Here is an 18,974-nt window from a genome sequence, read left to right as displayed (position 1 = left end):
TCTTAATATGGAAAGAAATGTCTTTCATTACCAACTGGTTAAGATGCTGCTATTAATTTTCTCACAGCAGACATTTTAACATGCCACAGTAGGGAAAACACAGGTGTAATTAATAAACATAATGATGGCTCTGTTTTATTTAGACAACTCATAAAGGGATGCCAAAGAGCCAGGATGCACAATACCTGGGCCCTGAAGCTAGAACAGCTGAGCAGCTGAATGCAGCCTTTATTAAGATTATTAATTACACCTGTGCCTTTCCTGCTATGACATGTCAGAATTTCTGTGGTGAAAAAGGCCCATTGTTTCTTTTACTGGACCCTAAACACTGTTGCATCATATCCAACAGTAAAATTAGCTGGGATCATGGTCTCTGGAAGATTGGAAGATGTGAAGGGAGGGGTCTGGAGATTTAGGCAGGGCCTTTAGCAGACAAAATACATACAAGACAATCAAATATACTTTAATATAACTTATCTACCTCGTCTTTGACTACACCTCAGCAGTATGAAACACTGCAGTATTAAAATGTAGATCACTGGATACAATGGCAGCATAAGCAACAAAAAAATAAAATGTACAGCCAAACTGATCTGCAAACCTCATGGCTCTTCCTAAAAAAAAAGAAGTAATAGTCTCCATATTGATAAAAGTAAGAACAAGAGTTAAATGTTTCATGGTAATTCATAACACATGCAACTTACACAGACACTGGCTGAACAGGTGGGGGCGCTAGAATTCAACTCACAATAGAGTCAACGGCTATTAACACTGCACTGCTAAGACCACTGTCCAGTTAGATAAACAATTACAGGCATGGCATTGTAAAAACCTGGATATAACTCTTCATTGGTAGATTTTACAACAAGCAGAATGCAGAACTCAAACTTGTAGCTAGCTTCAGCTATTTTCACTTTGTGCACTCTTGAAACACCAACATATTGGGTTTGGCAGGTGCCATGGATGTGCCTTTTTAAAAAGAAACAAACAAAAAAAAAAGCATATAGCTCATATAAAATTCAAAAAGATAACATGACATGTTGTATCTGTATGGTGAAATTGAGTCTTTATATTCCAAAATACTGATATCCTGTAAATAATGAATGAGCTGAATTCTTTTTGTGTTGTAAGCCATTCAGGAAGAGTATGTCAGACCTGTACGATTGTTGCGACAGTTGCACATGGAAGATGGAGAGGGTGATGAGGTTGCAACCACGGAGGAATTCAGTACCAGTTGAGATTGATTTATTCTTTGACAGAGTGATTATGAAGCTAATGGGGACCATATTGCTAAAGCCTACTTGGCGTTAGGAGAAAGACTACTTACCACCAGTGGAATTCAAAAACTATGGAGGGATTTGTTTTAAGTTCAAAGACATGAATCATAAGGGAGTGTTTTCTCGCTGAAACATTTTTGAATAACAAAAGGCAAAATGTGATTATGTCTGGGAATTCAGAGTATGATTGAATCCAGTATTTGGAGTGAATTTTTTTATGTTTTAGTAAGAAAATTCATCAAGCTGGCTCATTTTTGGACAGGAATCGTTTACCTAATTTTCACCTCAGTTCATTGCTTTAATCAACACACAAGATGTTGATATACTGAACTCATTTCCCTCTTTATTTGATTTTCTATTTAATTAAAATCAAAACCCTTACCAGCATCCATGAACAGAATTATAAATGTAAGGCCTGTGTTAGTACACTACAGGTCTTATAATGCCAGTATTAATCTGATTGGCGTGATCTGTATTTTTAATGAACTGGATGTGGACGTGGAATACTTTTACAAAGGGCACATTTTATTAATGGAAGAAGTGAGATCAGCTTTCTATAAAGAACTCCAGTTTCACTGCTCCAGCTGTACATATACTGTACCTCATTACTGGTATAGTAAAATGTATTTTGTGGAGCCTTATCACAATGTTGAGTAAACTTTTAATAAACTTTGTACCTGTTTTGTTCCCCACCAGATGCAGAAAATCATGCAGTTCTAATCCTTGCAGAAATTGCTAATGTTTGACAGAGCAGATCAGGTATTTTCACATGTAAGGGAATAACTGTCTCAAATCCTTATTAAAAAAGATTTAGCGTGCCATTATGTGTCATCTTACTGTCCCCTTTACCTTTAATGCACATTAATGCATGTTACTAACTTCTTCCTCTGAGTTTCTGTGCTCTCTTCTCCAACAGGTTCTCATGGATCGTGGCTGCTGGTGTGGTCCTGCACAACGTCCACTACATATATTATTACTGTCATTATTGCTACCATATCTCCATTACAGATTATAGTTAATTAATGACTTGCTGCTGCTGTGCATCTGTGTCTCTCTATCACAAGTTCCACTGCTAATCAGCGGATGACCTGCATGAGGTGCCACAGGGCTCATTTTTAGAGACATTTGTTTTCTTTTGTTGTATGTTCATCGTTAGCAAGTTATCACTGATTAATAATATCTCATATTGTGATGTCATTAATACCTTATGTCTCCAACAGCATGGACACCTCATAGACTCAGTTACAAGTTTAAAACAATTAATTGTTAATTCATTTTAAAAACAATAAAACCTACCTTCATTATGGTTATAATGTATTATTGTGTATCATAGTTTCCATGATTTCAAAACAAACCTAAGATACAAACTTTTATTTTTATTTTTACAGCTTTCATCAGCTGATGGAGTCCAGTTGTCATGGAGATGGATCTGTTGACATGCAAGCTCAGTAGCTGTTTTGATTTCATCATACTTTTAGTTCTTCTTGCCTGTGTGGGCTAAAAGTAAAACATGACATGACAATCATTCTTGACCTTGGATATCATATTTTTACAAAACAATCTCAACTCAAGGTCCTCTTACTAGCTATCTACAGGGGCTTTTAACCATATCACACAGCAATGGAGCAAACTGCAAACTGTATGGTTAACTGTAGGGCTGTCATGATATCAGATTTTCACTACACGATTGTCCAAAGTGCATTACCACAATCTACTATGTTGGAGAGTAAACCACAAAGCGGAGATGTAAAGATATTGAAATTATTCAAAAGGTGCCAGATTATTAACACAATGTCGATATTATTTTTAAATATCATGATTTTCATCACTACTGGTATATTGTGACACCCCTAGTTAGCAGCTCTGGAAAAATCTAGTAAGTAAACATTTGGTTCGGTTTATTTTGCAATACCTTTTTGTGAAGATAGATGTAATTTTGCCATCAAACGCTTGGATTCTGAAACATCCTGCCTGGAAAGGCAGACAGGATAAAACATGTCATGTAACTTATTCTAATTAGGTTTATTTCATTGTTATATATCCTGTGTTATTTATTATGTTGTAATTGTGTATTTCATGACTGTGTGACTCATGCCTTTTACACAGCACTTTGTAAGGTCAGCCATTGAATATTTGTCGGATTATTTTATTAATTTCTACACTACAGGGCCATGCTGATACTGGTTTGATGCTGCAGCCCTAAAAATTACTTACAATCAGATTTCGTTTTGGGTGCAAGGAGTTTCTCTAAACCAAGGCTTTGAAAAGAACAGCTGTGAAAACAGCTGATATGAATCCTTCACTAATGCACCAGAAAACCATAGATGCCATTTATCAGGGAGTTTAGAAATATAAAATATTAAATTTCTTAACTCTCTTGAAGCCACATGGCTAAATCCGAGTCTCCAGACTCTCGTATACAGTTTGTCCTGGGTGGCTCTTCAGCAAATTGAATATCTCCAAGCCAAATTATTTAACTGGCTGTCTGCACAGTTTCCCTCTCCCTCGTCTTCTTATCTTTGGCTTTATTACAGACATGCTTGCTGTTAAAAGGTCTCCAAGAATTGTTGGACTTGTGAGAAAATACTTTCGACATATCGTTTATAGCGTTTTTTTTTTTTTGCCTTCACTCCTTATCTTGTCTGGGCACTGCAGTGAGCAAATCCAGCACTGTTACAAACAGTGGCACTGAAACATTTATAATGTCTGATGTGGAATATGTCTGTGTTTTTGTTCAAATACTATAATACAGATAAGAAAATGAATGATGCCAAGAAATACCATAGTCTGCCCAATCTAGTGCTGTGATACATTACTTGTTGACAGACCACTGTGTCTCTGACATAGCATAATTATTCAACATTAAAACACTGACCAATGAAGACAACTTGATTATTTACATCCATCTGTATCACAGGGCCCTACTGATGACGCCTTAACCTTTTAAATTATAAAATCTAGTATGGCAGTTCATCTACATCCTTAATATACCTTTCCATATATTCTTCATGTCTTCTCTTAAGTCATTGTGCTACTGTATCAGTGATGAAGAAAGTACTCAGATCCATGAGGATACCCACTAGCTCACTTGGTACAGCATGCAGCCCATGTACCAAACTCCTTTTGATCCCAGCCTCTGGCTTTTCTGCATGTCATCTATCTTTATCCCATATTACTGGATTATTATTACTGATGCATGAGTAAGTAATATTTTACTGTAGTTGTTGAAGGTGGAGCCAGTTTTAATGATTTATTAAACAGTTAAGTAGTTTAATCTGTAACAGTGGTACATATTTTATAAGAACATCATGTTTCCTCAAGCTGAAAAAGTGCAATATGTCCCTTTAGAGAAATTATAGTGATTAATACAATGCATCTCTTGATGCTCCTGAACACATCATCGGTGATGTAACATGTGGTCATTGGGTGTTTCAACATCAGACACCCGCATCCAGGCAGACCATGAATTGCGTAGAAGTATCACTGGTGTTTGTATAACATTTAAATGCCACGGAAGAAATACAGTACCTGAGGGACACAGGTTAAGCATCAAACCAGTATCAGCATGACCTTGTAGTGTAGAAATAAAGAAATAATCAGACAAATATTCAATGGCAGACTTTATAAAGAGTTGTGTAAAAGCATGAGTCACACAGTCGGGAAATACACAATTACAACATAAGAACAGAACACAAAAACATTACACAGGATTAATAGCAATGACATCAAACTAATGAGAATGAGTTGCAAGACATTTGCTAACCTTTATAAGGCCTTTCCAGACAGGATGTTTTATTATCAAATCGAAGTGTTAAATGGCAAAATCTGCAGCGGTTATCACAAAGCAAGAAGGTTGCTGGTTCGAAACCTCAGCTGGGGCCTTTCTGTGTGGAGGTTTGCATGCTCTCCCTGTGTCTGTGTTGGTTCTCCTGCTTCCGCCCACCATCCAAACACATGCAGGCTAATTGGTGACTTGCCCGTATGAATGTGTAAACGTGATTGTGAATGGTTGTCCTGTGGTGCACTGATGAATGTTCACAGTGCTGCTGTTTCATTAGTAATCGATCATACTTGTGAGATTTATTACCGATATTCATCATGACCACTATGAAAGGGTTTAACCTTTGTATTCAACAGTTTCCTCTGTCTGCATGGTCTAAGCTTGAGCGTAGTCTGTGGCTTGTGTTCCCTCTTAAAGGATCCCTCGATCAGCCGCTGAGAATGGACAGAATGGGGTTGGAAAATAAAGGAATCCTGTGTACTCACTGTGGTATTTCATGACGTCGGACTCTGTCTATCCTTTCTGTCTCAGCTGCTGCACCGTTACCTTTTCTATACAGTAATACCTAGACATAAGGTCAGGGGTGTGAATGAAAAATTAAGTGGCCAGTGCTCAAGGCCAAAAATAAGATTTTTGAGAGGGTGGGAACAGCCTTTCAAAGCCATGTCTTCTTTCACCTATGAGATGTTTGTCTGGAAGCAATTTAGGTTTTGCATCACACACAGAAAGGTATCTGCAGATTTAAGTGGTGTCTTGCTCATACATCACAGCACCAAGGTTACACCACTGATTTTATTTTTTAAATAAAAAGGCCAAAAGAAAAAAAAAAGTCTAGAGTTTTGGGCTGTTTTCCCAAGACTCAACATTGGGCATGTGTGAGCGAACGTGCTTTTGAGATGTGATGGATGAATAGTATGCCTGAATATTTTCTCTCCTTTGCGCTGATCAAACATTTGCTGGTATTTTAGACCACATGTTCTCTCATGATTCTTCTTGGGAGAGTGTGACATTTATTACACCATAATTAAATCAGTCATCATATATTCCGCCCCATTGCAACTGGAACAACTAAACTAGTATCTGCTCAGGCATATTTTAATGTTTTTAATCTAAACAAAGGCATTTGATTCTTTCATAGATGATTACCATATTAGAATAAAATGCAGTGATGTGTTGAGCATTTTTTTCCTCATAGAACACTGTGGCATTGATCTGCTGTCATATCTGTAAAATCATTCATTCAATCATTTTCCATATTTTTCTTTTCCTCTTCAGGGTCACAGGGGGCTGAAGCCAATTACTTTTATGACTGCAATGACCTAATATCCCCATGTGGATCAGCAAAGTTCTATCTATCTGAATAAATAACCGATCTGGAAAAGGATGATTATGCATATGGATGGCTCATCATGTGTTATTGATGCCGTCTCAGCTTTTTAATACCACTTATTACCACTTCTAGCATTTATTGTGATGGATAAAGTCATATTCTTAGTGTTTTTTTATGTTGCTCTCTTCACATGGAATATACTCGGCCAACTATATTTCAGATATATACATAGATAAATTTTAATAGGGACTGTCACATTATCTGCAGTCTAATATAAACACTGATTCAACACTTTAATCATTTCCAGAGTTAAGCATTAATTTATTTTTGGAAAAATAAATACAAGCCAAAGGTTGAAAAACAAAGCTTCGTCCACAATCTGCGCCATGTTGAAGACATGCCCAGATTCCTAAGACTTTTTTATTCAACTGGGATGAAAAATGTTGTTTCTGCTGGACAATAGAGGGGATTCTTTATTCATCTCCCAGGATGAGACTGTTAATTAAATCAAACCAGGAAAGCAGCCGGAAAGGACAGACCTCCTGATATGGACATCTTAATGTACTCTTTATTATCTATTAAAGTATAAAGTACTGGAAAATAAGTGTTAAATACGTAAATTCACCTGATAAAACTTCTACAAATATCTGGTTAGCAGAGATGCGAGCTGAGTGGAGAGAAAGAGAGAACTATCACTTTCAGGTCACATCTGAACTTTAGTTATATGTTGGACAGCGAAGTCAGAAATGTTTTCAAAACAGTAACAGGTGTGTGAATGTTTTGTTCTGTGACTCAAATAATCAAATCTAACATATAAAATCAATATTTAGCTACATTAAACTGGAAACAAACTTGGTCAGCTTGTGTTAAACTAGCTAAACAGCTAGCTAAGGTTGAATGTGACGTAAAACGTAATGTAACTAGGCTTCCTATGTTAGTTTTGCAAGCTTAGTAAAGTAACGGTAACTCAAACAGATAATAAAAGGGCTTTTACACTCAGTTGGATGCCTGTATTTCCAAGTTTTACAGTCATTTAAATGTTAATATGTCATTTCACAGTTAGCTAAATGTGGACAGAAGAAAGAAAGGAAGAAGGAGGGTTTCTTGTTTTCAAGGCCAACGTTTCAAGGTAACGTTAAACACTGCACCAGTCAGTTAACTAGCAACCAATACTATTCATAATGAGAAAATTACTTCTTGCCATAATCGACTTATTTTTTAACTGTGGCTATAGTGAACCCTTTTCCGGTACAGTTGTTACTGAGAGCTTCGTGTCCAGTGAAAATAAATGTAGATATTTTATATTTAACAATATGATTTTTTTGCATTTCAGAAGATTTTACATCACATAGTAGTGAATAGTCAACAGTGCTGCTGTAAAGTGCAGCTAATTTGAGTTTTTTTTTTCTCAGACTTTGATGTTCATAGCTAAAGATGAGGTAGTGGTCAAACATGACTTTCAAGGTATAATAAATAGTAGTTAGTGGATGTAACTCTAGTGTTGTGAATAGAAATGTGGCCCTCTAACAGCTTCGCTATTAGTCATTCCCCTTTGAGGCTCACCCTCGGCACCTGAGACAGATCTTTGTCCTATCAGGAAGTAGTAATCATGCAGTATAAAATCTCAGTGTGCTCAGTGTTATACCGTCTAATGGACTCTGCAATTGCTTACCACCAGAGGTGATGTACTCCCAGCTGGCGCAAAAACTTATCACAACCATCTGGACCCAACCTCCGACTGGTCAGATGGCCAGGTCTAAATCACCAAATGCTAGTGGCCTCACAACCATAACTATGCTCTCCCAGAAAGGAGATGGCATGATATAAAAAACGTCACCCTCACCCAGAAGGTACATCTACAGATGTAGCACTGAGCACCGAATAATAGGGAGCCTGAGCCTGGGAGTGTTTGCCATCGCTACCTGTAGGTAGAACAGATGGAGCAAGTAGGCCGAACAGGTAATGAGAAGCTTGACAGGACTACTAAGATGGACATTGGTGGGTGACAAGTGTTTCAAGTGCTGCTAATTGGGTATTGAATGCAAACATGTCTCAGATGTTATTAACCAATAGTGCAGTCTACAGAGCCCGTCTGGTGACACAGGTGGAAAAAAAAAATTCCATGGCCACAAATTAATAACGCGTGGGAACGAGATCCTATTCCGTGGCCACGACTTGTTTAATGTATGGGAACGAGAAGTTCAAGTTCCAGATTGATGGGATGGTGTCCAGTTTTGGAGCATACGTCAGTTGTGCAGTAAATGCAGGAGAAAGGGCTGGCTCAATTCGTGGCAGCGGCAGCTAGTAGTGGCACTTACCAGTTTCTGGGGCAGCTGCCGGTGTCTGAGGCAGTTACCACTGACCTGCCACGGCAACTGCTGCTGTTATAGGCATTTTTTTGTTGTTTTTATTTCATGAAACAGTCGACAGAGTTGTATTAGACCTGCTGGCAGTAGCATTTCCATTACGGGATTTCTGCATCATTTGCAAGGTTTTCTTATTTAATCCCTCAACCGCTGCCACTGTGTGGGGCAGCTGCCACTGACATGCCGCGGCAGCTGCCGGTGGCGGCCGTGCCATGCCGGTGTCTGAGGCAGTTACCACTGCCCTGCCACAACAGCTGCCACTGACATGCCGCTGTGTGGGGACCGGAGAAACACAAATCTGGCAACCATTCAAGTATTTATTCTTTGAATTAACAATGTGTTTCACACTTTATTTAGTTGCCTACCTCACCAACACACACACACACACACATACATATGCACAGCGGCATGTCAGTGGCAGCTGCCCCATACATAGTGGCAGCGGTTGAAAGATGAATTAAGAAAACCAAATTGCAAATTGATGCAGAAATCACTTGATGGAAATGCTACTGCCGGTGAGTGCCACTACTAGCTGCCACTGCCACAAATTGAGCCAGGCCTTGCTGGGAAATAATACTTTTATATTCAAGATTATAAACCTATAACTCAACTAGGATCGGGGCTGTACATTAAAACACTGTTGACCTGATCAGGCCAGTGGCTCAGTTATCCTTCACTTTAGATGATAATTGTAGGACATTATTGTATGAATGAAAATGTCTAACCGCAAGTAATTCTTTTTTCCCACACGTCACCAGACAGGCTCTATAGAAGTCTACATTTGCGCCCTGTCTGTCTTACAGAGAGTACGTTGCTGGTATATACCTGCTATTGGTCGACTATTTCAGTTGAAATTTCCTCCCCTTCCACTATCTTCCGTCCTGAGTTTAGCACCACCCAAGATGATTGTGACTGTTTTAAAAAAACATTAAACAAGCCAGCATTTTTTCCCCTTGTACCAAAATGATAATGGGTTCAGCCAGAGTATTTAGTGGTGGCCTGGAGAGCTTAACTCACTGTGAATTAAGAACAACACACATAAACAGACAAAAAAGGAGCAAATTTAAAAAAATATCATCAGCTTGACAACAGATGCACAGCATTTTTACTTCAAATGCGAAAATGACAATGGAATCGTTTCTTGTTGATTCTACGGTTTGTGACTCATGAAGTTTGAAGGATCAGCAACAGGTCGTCTGTCAACGTCGATGAACGGGATAGTTAAGTTTAATATCATTCATAAACACTAAATCTCCTGAGAAATTGTTCAAATGACTTCTACCGTTTGGCTCTGCACGTTCCATGCTGCAGATGAAAACAGATTTTTCTACCTTCATGACTTGCAAAGATCTGTATCTGTGTTTCTGTAGTGTGTTGTGTTGTCTGTAATTGCAGCCTGTTTTCTAAATGCTGTACATGTGTTGTCAAGATGATAAAGATGTTTGCATGTGTTTTATTAATTTGCAGTGCATTGAGCTCTCAGGGACGATGTAAATCAAAATGTGGAGTTCAGTCTGGGTATGCAAGACTACATCCTACACAATGTAGTTGTGATGTTGCATCAGATTACAGTCACATATAAAATTAAGTTAGAAACTTAAATTTTGATTCTGCAAATCTAAAGCAGGAAAAAATGGCAAGTCACAGACTATAAACAAGCACCAGAAACCTGAGAAGAGAAAATTTGGGCCATGGAAAGTTACTCTGACGTTACTCTTTTGACTGAGGAGAAGAAAAGATACAAATGGAACGTTTTGGTGTTATTCTAGATGACTATTTAGAAAATATGAGTCTTGATAGCTATCTTGTTTCATTTTTAGATAATGTAGTATAAAATTTCATGCCTTTAATCAGAAGCCTCAGCGATGGGTGCTTCAAACTTAAGATATATGGTTTGGAGTCATCAAAGGGAGAAGTATGTGGAAATTAATCAATGTTATGTGAATACAAAATGCTGTTAATCAGGTAAAGAGCACTATGGTTTAAGTAAAGTTGATTTTATGTGAGCACACAATACTGTTAATGAAGTAATGAGCAGCATGGTTTTAGTGAGACTTGATTTATCATGTTATAGAACTGATCAGAAGATCAGAATGAGAAATCAAGTAACGATTGTACCAGAAGTATGAATGATTGTAACACAAACTTCTTGTCATGTTATAAAATTTATAAAGTTTTTCTTTTTTAATACAGTAAAAGACATCTATGATATAATGGTGTAAGAAAATAGTAATAAAAGGTTGGCCTACTGTCGGCCAAGACATTTACTACTGTGAGTTTACTGATAAGAAGACACAGGCCCAGCTGCGCAAAGAGGTGTAAGATGGCTGAACAGGAAACACCATTAGACAAGACACCATTAGAGTGGAAAATCCCCAAGTTTGATAGGCATGACCAGACATGTCAAATTTACACCATATGTCATGGATGAATAAAAGTTGTAAGGTGGGAAGGACTTTGTTGTATAGCACTGAAGAGTATAAAAGGAGATCCTTTGGGACAGGAAAATAGTGTTTTCATGGATGGAAATGGGCTTTGTTTGTCTGTTAAGATTATAAAAGCTCTATCTGCTGTCAACTTTGATTAATCCTGCATGTTATTCTTTTTACCTGAAGAAATAATACTATTTGACCTAATTTGTATTTAATAATCTGACAAGTTGGATACAATCTTCTGATCAAGACAACTTTTGACTGAGATCCAACATCATGGCAAGCCTTGACCTTGGACGTTTCCAGGATGGAGTTATTCATGGGCGCGTTCTGGCACTCACAGGCCACCAAATTAAAAGGTAAGCCTTTTTCTAAAAATCTGCAAATTTGAGTGAGATGTCTAGATGATCCACCCAGGTAAGACCCCACCGAACTAATACCTCTCCGAAACCTAGATAAATATAGGAATTGCTAATAAGAACTAAAAAGTAACCAGTTGAGTGTTACATGAGGACAAATCAAGGTTGGAAGTAGAACTATTTTCCTGTCTGTCTGTTTTGTTGCTTTTTCTGTCTGTCTGTTTGACCATGGTGTGAAAGAATGAATGATTTAGAAAATATTTTGTTGCAAGTGTGCATAATTTGTTGGCTGATTGTCTGTCTGGGTTTTGCTTTTGGGCTTATTTGGCTGACCATACAAGCAGAGGGACAGATAGCCTAATCTCAGAGTCAGGTTAAGGGATAACTGTGAAAATTATAGTAGTGAATTTGTCTGTGGTCTGTGTCTCCTTAAGTATTTTAGTTTTTGTTTTGTTAAAGTGAAGAAAAGTTGACTAAGCCAGGCCAGCGCGTGCCAAGTTAGCAGTGTGTGTGTGTGTGTGTGTGTGTGCCTAGGAGGGTGCAGTGACGCCTGTCCTTGTGGGAGTGACGGTGGTTGTGTGTGTGTAGAAAAGTAGCAATTTCACTGAGGAGCAAAGACAGAGAAGAAAAATTGAGAAGGAAATAAGAGTGCAGACCAGAAGAGGGCATTTCATTTTTGGCCTTTGTGCTCTCATAGCCTTTTTGTTGTTCTTCAGTAGAGTAATTTGGAGATTAATTGAAGATATAACCCAAAAAGAAGAATATTAAAACGAAATAGAATGACATAAGGTGTATTGTTTATATATATAGTGCCATTTTTGAACTGGAACCTGGAAGACACACCAACCTGATGATAGGGAAAGTGTTTCAACTGCACAGCTTCAGAGGTGCATGCAGCAGTTCTGCCGGTAAAACAGCATCAGCCTCAAGCAGAATGAATGATGAAGCAGAGAAGGAAGAGGGGCTGAGGAGAGAGAAAAGAGACTATATGAAACTGCTGGAGAAATGAGGGACCAAGAGAGAGAGGATGAGAGGGTGTATCAATTACTGGAGGGTCAACACCAACGGGAAATGGAAAACTGAGAAAGGAGAAAGGATAACAACTCAAGCCGATGTCAGAACTGGGTAGAGAAACTCCCACGCCTGATAAGTGATCAGGCCATGGACCCACAGTATGCACGTAGAAGCTATCAAAGAAAGCTGGACGTACTGAAAATAGGGGTGGAACAGCTTGAAAAGATTGAGGAGGAAATGGCTGAACTCGGGGATAGCATGATAGGACTGTGGCAAGCGTCACAAAGAGAATCCACCCCGGATAGCGGACCGCAAAAACTGAAAATGCGGTTGGAAGGGACTATGGTGAGGAAAAAATGACAAGGGAAGAAACATGGCAAAAGTTGGGCAGCATTCTCGAGGAGTTAGAGCTACAAGAGAAGAGGAGGCAAAGAAAGCCGAACCCCCCACAAGGCATGAAACTCAGGAGTGGGAGGCTACTGGAAAGACGTAAACCTTCCCCTGATACAAAGAGATTACCAACCCAGAAAACAACAGGGAGAGACAATGTGAGTCAATGTGTCCTATAATAGTTAAAGTACGAGACCAACATTATGTACCATGGTCATTCTGCGACATGACTGGGCTAGCAAACAGATTGTCGGAGCTCACAGGGGGAGCTAACAAGTGGATTACTGCTTTGGAAGAAAACATAGCAGGAGTAAAACTGGCATTGGGAGACATCAAGGCTTCAATGGGTTTCAATGCTTGGCGTAATGCAGTCTGGGCCGAGCTGAGAAAGAAATACCCAGAGAAGATGGACCCTTCTAAACTAGAAGGGGGAGGAGAGGATGAGTGCCCAGCTAAGTTCCTCAATGCGTTCCAGAGAAAATGGAGAGAGGAAACAGGAGAAGCTTGGAATGGAAGTCCAGAAATGTCTGGATAATGTGGCTGAGTGGTTGGCCATTGTTATCTGAACATCTCATACATCATGTGGAAAGTGTCAGAAAAGCGAAACAAAGAGAAGAAGAAAACAAACGTCTGGCAAACAAGCTGGCCCAGCTACAGTTAAATGAGCTGCACACCAAGCAAAAGAAAGAAAAAGGCAAAACACAGGCCCCAGTGGTGACTACAGAACAAGTCCAGATGCAGCCAGCATCAGTCACGGCCCCACAGTACCCTGCTGCACCTTACCAAGCACAACCATCAGCTGCCACGACACCTCAGACCCAAGCAGGGCCTTAGCCAGCTCCACCAAAGCCGTGGTGGAGGTCCATACCGCCGAGGAGGGGGGCAGAGGACGTCCATTACAACAATATGGGCGTGCCTAGTCCAACCCCAATAATAAGATCCCACAGGGAGGAGACGGAGTGTGTTGGGGATGCTATCAACGAGGACATTGACACAGAGATTGCCCAACTAACCTACTGGGAAGATGGGAAGATACATCTCAAGCCCATTAAAAGCAAAAATTATGTGCACCCAAGATGGTCTATGGGTCAAATTCCCAGAACATACAACGCACAGAAGGTCCCTACAAAACACCCATTTTTCCAATACAAAAGCCACATTCAGAAGATTACAGATTGGTGCATGATCTAAGAGCAATAAACTCCATTGTTGACACTGAAAACCCTACATACTTTGCTCTCAAATATCGCACCAGACAAAAAGTGGTACACAATAATAGGTACCTGTACATCCAAAATCAAGATATCTCTTTGCTTTTACCTACAGAGGGCAACAGTATACGTATACAAGGCTACCACAGGGATACGTGGAGAGTCCTAGCTAATGATTTACAGCGTCTGTACGTTCAAAGTACTGTTATACAGTATGTGGATGATCTTTTGATATGCAGTCCCACCAAAGACCAGTGTGAGAAAGACAGTCTCAATATTGACAGCACTGGCAGAGGGGAGACACAACGTAAGTAAAAGTAAGTCACAGTTCTGCCAAGCTGAAGTAGAATATCTGGGCCAAAGACTAAGTGGGAATAAAAGAGCTATTGGTCCTTCCCAGGTTGAGGCCATAACAAAGGCCCCAAAATCCCAAACAGTCAGCCAGATGTTGACGTTCTTGGGTATGGAAGGTTACAGCCGACCTTGGATCTGTTATTATGGAATAAAAGCAGCCCCATTGCGTACATAAATCAAAACAGCAGGACAAAGTAATAGTTCAACATCAATACAATGGACAGAGGAAGCTGAAGGTGCTTTTGTAGCTTTAAAAGGCTACTTGCGTACTGCTCCAGCGCTGGGGAATCCAGACTACACTGAAATGTTTGATTTGTATGTCGCAGAAAAAGGAGGATTTGCGTGTGCAGTGTTAATGCAAGATACTCCAACAGGTAAACAACCGTTGCCGTACTATGGTACCAAAATGGATAACACTGAAATGGGATTGCCTCCCTGTTATCAGGGATTGGCAGCAGCAGCATTAGCGTATCAAAAAGTAACAGCAGTCACTATGGGTCATCCGGTGACCATACATACTGGTACGTTGACCAGCCCCAGGTTCATCCTAACTCAGGCCAGAAAGACAGGATATCAAGATAACACCTTTACAGAGGTCCAGGTGAAAGAAAACTCACCCAACCATGTTCTGCACAGTGCACAGAAATTAAAGCTTTAACAGCAGCATGTAAACTAGGAGAACACAAGTGTACAGATTGACAGTATGCTTATGCAGTATGTCATGTACATGGTAACATCTGGAAACAGAGAGGTTTTCTAAGGGCTGGTGGAACCCCAGTAACACATGGAGAAGCCATCTCAGCTCTGCCAGAAGCTATTCACCTTTCAAAGGCAGTAGCTATTATTAAATGTGCAGGTCACCAGAAAGTAGACTCACTTGTCACAAAAGGTAACAGTCTGGCAGGTGAAGCAGCTAAATGAGCAGCCGTGAGTGACTGTGTTGGTCCATTGTTGGTGGCTGAAGACTGTGAGCCCCTCACAGATATGGTCTCATTGATAGCCATGCAAGACAAGGCTGGTGCATTTGAACATGGCTAAAAAGGGGGGCCTTTAAAAACACCCAAGAAGGACTTCAGAAAGGACTGTGGAGAAGTAGTCATGGGCAATTTGTGTTGCCAGCAGTATTTTTAAAGATTGCAATTCCTGATGCACATTGTGCTGATTATTGTTCAAGGGAGGAGATTGTCAGACGGCTTCAGGCAGTATGGTGGTCGCTATTTTTGGCAGCCACAGTGGATAGAGTGTTGAGTGAATGCATTGTATCTGGGCAGTACAATGTTAGGAAGGCTTTTACAGCACCGTTAGCACATATTCCACCCTCAGATGGTCCATTTAGACATCTAATGATGGATCACATTGACATGACGGAACATGTGCGGGGTATAGATATATTTTTGTAGTGGTTGGTAGAGTTAGTAGATGGGTGGAAGCAGTTCCAACCAAAGGTCCTGATGCTAGATCAGCAGCAAAGTATTTGTGTAAAGAAGTGTTTCCAAGATTTGGGTTCCCTGATACCCTCAGTATAGATAAAAGCATTTATAGCAGAGATAATGAAGATAGCACTAAAAATGTTAGGAATTAAGCAGAAGTTTGGATGTGTGTATCATCCCCAGTCACAGGGAGCTGGGGAAAGAGCTAATGGTATGCTCAAAGCTAAGCTGGTGAAGATTAGGGCTGATGCACAGTATAAGCTCAATTGGGTAGATGCTTTGCCGTTTGCACTAATGTCCATGCACAAACACAAGCTAACAGAATAACGCATCTAACACCGCATGAAATGCTTACGGGGAGACTGATGCCGGTCCCATTACATTACATTACATTACACTGCATTTAGCAGACGCGTTTATCCAACGTGACTTACAGAGGAGGACATAAGCTGACAAAGGTGTAAAGGTCCCCTATCTTAGAGGCCTATATGAAGGGCCACCATTGGAACACCGTGAAAAAGAGTTGACTAAGTATTTGAATGGGATCAGCATGTGATGGTGACACCGCCCAGCAGGCCAGATGCCAGTCCCAGAGCACACAGGGAGAAGGCAACGCCTCCCCGCAGGGACAGAGACAATCTCAGCGATTAGAGATGGTCAGAGTCAGGATAGTGACAGCTTCCCAAGCAGTGGATCGCTGCCGTCGAGGAGGAGCCCAGAGAATAGCACAACAACAGGAGAAAAAGATGGAGCATCCTCTCCTGGGTCGTTTGACCCTGGAGAGGATGAACCAGCAGCTCCCACAGAGACAATTATGCCCGAACCAACTGCAGCCCCAACAGCAACACCCCCCTCAGGGGATGAAGTTGCACAACCAGATACAGACCCCAGACATCTTGACACAATGTGGCATTAAGATTGGCAAACCAAAACATGGCAGAGAAGCTCAGAATGAGAATAGAAATTGGTGAAACCTGACAATGAGTGTCGTACTCGTAGAAACCTGACAAAAAGAGGAAGAGGGGGAAGAAACATGTGGCAAACGAGCAATTGGGAGAAAAACATGTTTTATCAGTGTATCAATTGTAGAGTGGCCAGAGCGGAGTACTTGGAAGATGGTACTGGAAAGCGCTACTGGCACAGGTGTTCCCAAAATGATAAAATTTGGTGTCAAAGACTTTTCTAATAAAATCTGCAGTGCCTAAATTTCACACCTCCAGCACCACATCAAATTTCATTCAGCATTTCAGGCTACACAATTAAAAGTAATGTCACTAGCTATACCATTTTTTTATTTATTTTTTTTTAAAGTTTTTTTTTTTTTTGGCCTTTTTCAAACTTTATTTTTGACAGCGACAGCTGAAGAGCGACAGGAATGTGGGAGAGAGAGACTGGGAAATGAGATAACCTTAACCTTAACCTGACGTTAGCTAACGTGCCAATCTCCATAAGTCAAAAGTGACAAGAGCTTGCAGCATGAAGTTAGATATTATCTAAATAAACTATAAATAATTTATATTCGGTATTGTTTTGAGGAAAGTTTGTGAGGAGGCGGAGTGAGACTATCGTGCTAAACAATATTACCTATCATTCAAGTCAGTATAGTGTAGTGGCATGGTGCTAGCAAGGGTTCTATCTCTTTGGTAAAATCGTGAATTCTCCTCCCTCGCTTTCCCATAGCCCACAGTAAGTATAAATGAAAGATGGATGGAAGATATTAAAGAGTACATGCACTAATTGAGTGTACAATGTAGGGCTGGCCAATATGGAACAAAAGTCATATCTCAATATTTTTTAGCTGAATGGTGATACTCGATATATATCGATATTTTTTCCTTTGCCAGATAATTTCATACGTCTATTAATAATGGCCTGCCGGTAAATCGCGCTTCCACCACTCGTACTACAGATCCCACAATGCACTGCAATGACTGACACACAGGTCAAGACCTGTGCTCCACCTCTAACCCCGCTGCTTTGATTGTATATTGACACACTAATCAGTGGTCCAGTGTTGACAACTTAACAAATCTAGCAACTTATTCTGGAGTTATAGGAGACTCTGACGTGATGACATTAACAAGCAGCATTAGACTTGGACAGAGTGAGAGGAGAAATAAACGTGAACTGGTGGCTCAAGGGAAGAAATGTATACTCATTTTAAACTGTTATAAACTATGTCGATATAAATGATATGTTCTCATGCTATAACGCGTTTGAAAATATATATCGATATAGATTAAAATATCGATATCACCCAGCCCTAGTACAATGTACAGTCAATCAACATAGCCTACCGTTCCTAGTGGTTCTTGGAAGCTTATTGCAATTCTAGTTTTATGTTTGACAGTGACATTATTCATGCACTCATTTAGCCTAATGCAGTCTTATGGTTTTACTTTACCACATACTGTATATGTCTACAGAATAGTGAGGGCCTGTATGCTTCATGTGAAATTAGAGATGACAGCTTAGTAGAGAAGCATGGACAACATTTTCAAATGTTAACATCTTTAATTGATTTTGAATAAAAAATATTTTAATTCCAATGTTACCTATGTATTTAATGGAATACTATGCGATGAAAACATGAGCTAAAAGTCCTTTCTTTTGTCCTTCTCTCCTCTCTGTCTAGATTTGAACACCCGCACAAAAGAAACGTTTGACACCAGTCAGCCACAAATCTCACTGTTCCTCTTTACAGTTACAACCACCCACAGCAGAGAGCCATCACAAGTTCGATCCTCTCGGATATCATCGTTGACTGCAACCTCGTTGAACAGGCAGTCAGACTTGAGGACACTGAGAACAGTCAATGCATGCAGGCCCCGATAACATACCGGGACAGGTGCTCAAAGACTGTGTTGGCCAGCTGGCTCACGTCCTCACGGACCTATTCAACACCTCGCTGACCCATGCTGCTGTCCCATCCTGTTTCCGACTGCCACCATCATACCAGTGCCCAAAAAACCCACAATCTCATCCCTAAATGATTACCGCCCCGTCGCACTCACTCCCATCATGATGAAG

Source organism: Larimichthys crocea, chromosome VII (genome assembly GCF_000972845.2).
Source record: "Larimichthys crocea isolate SSNF chromosome VII, L_crocea_2.0, whole genome shotgun sequence".
Taxonomy (NCBI): domain Eukaryota; kingdom Metazoa; phylum Chordata; class Actinopteri; family Sciaenidae; genus Larimichthys; species Larimichthys crocea.
Note: the sequence above shows the minus strand (reverse complement) of the source record.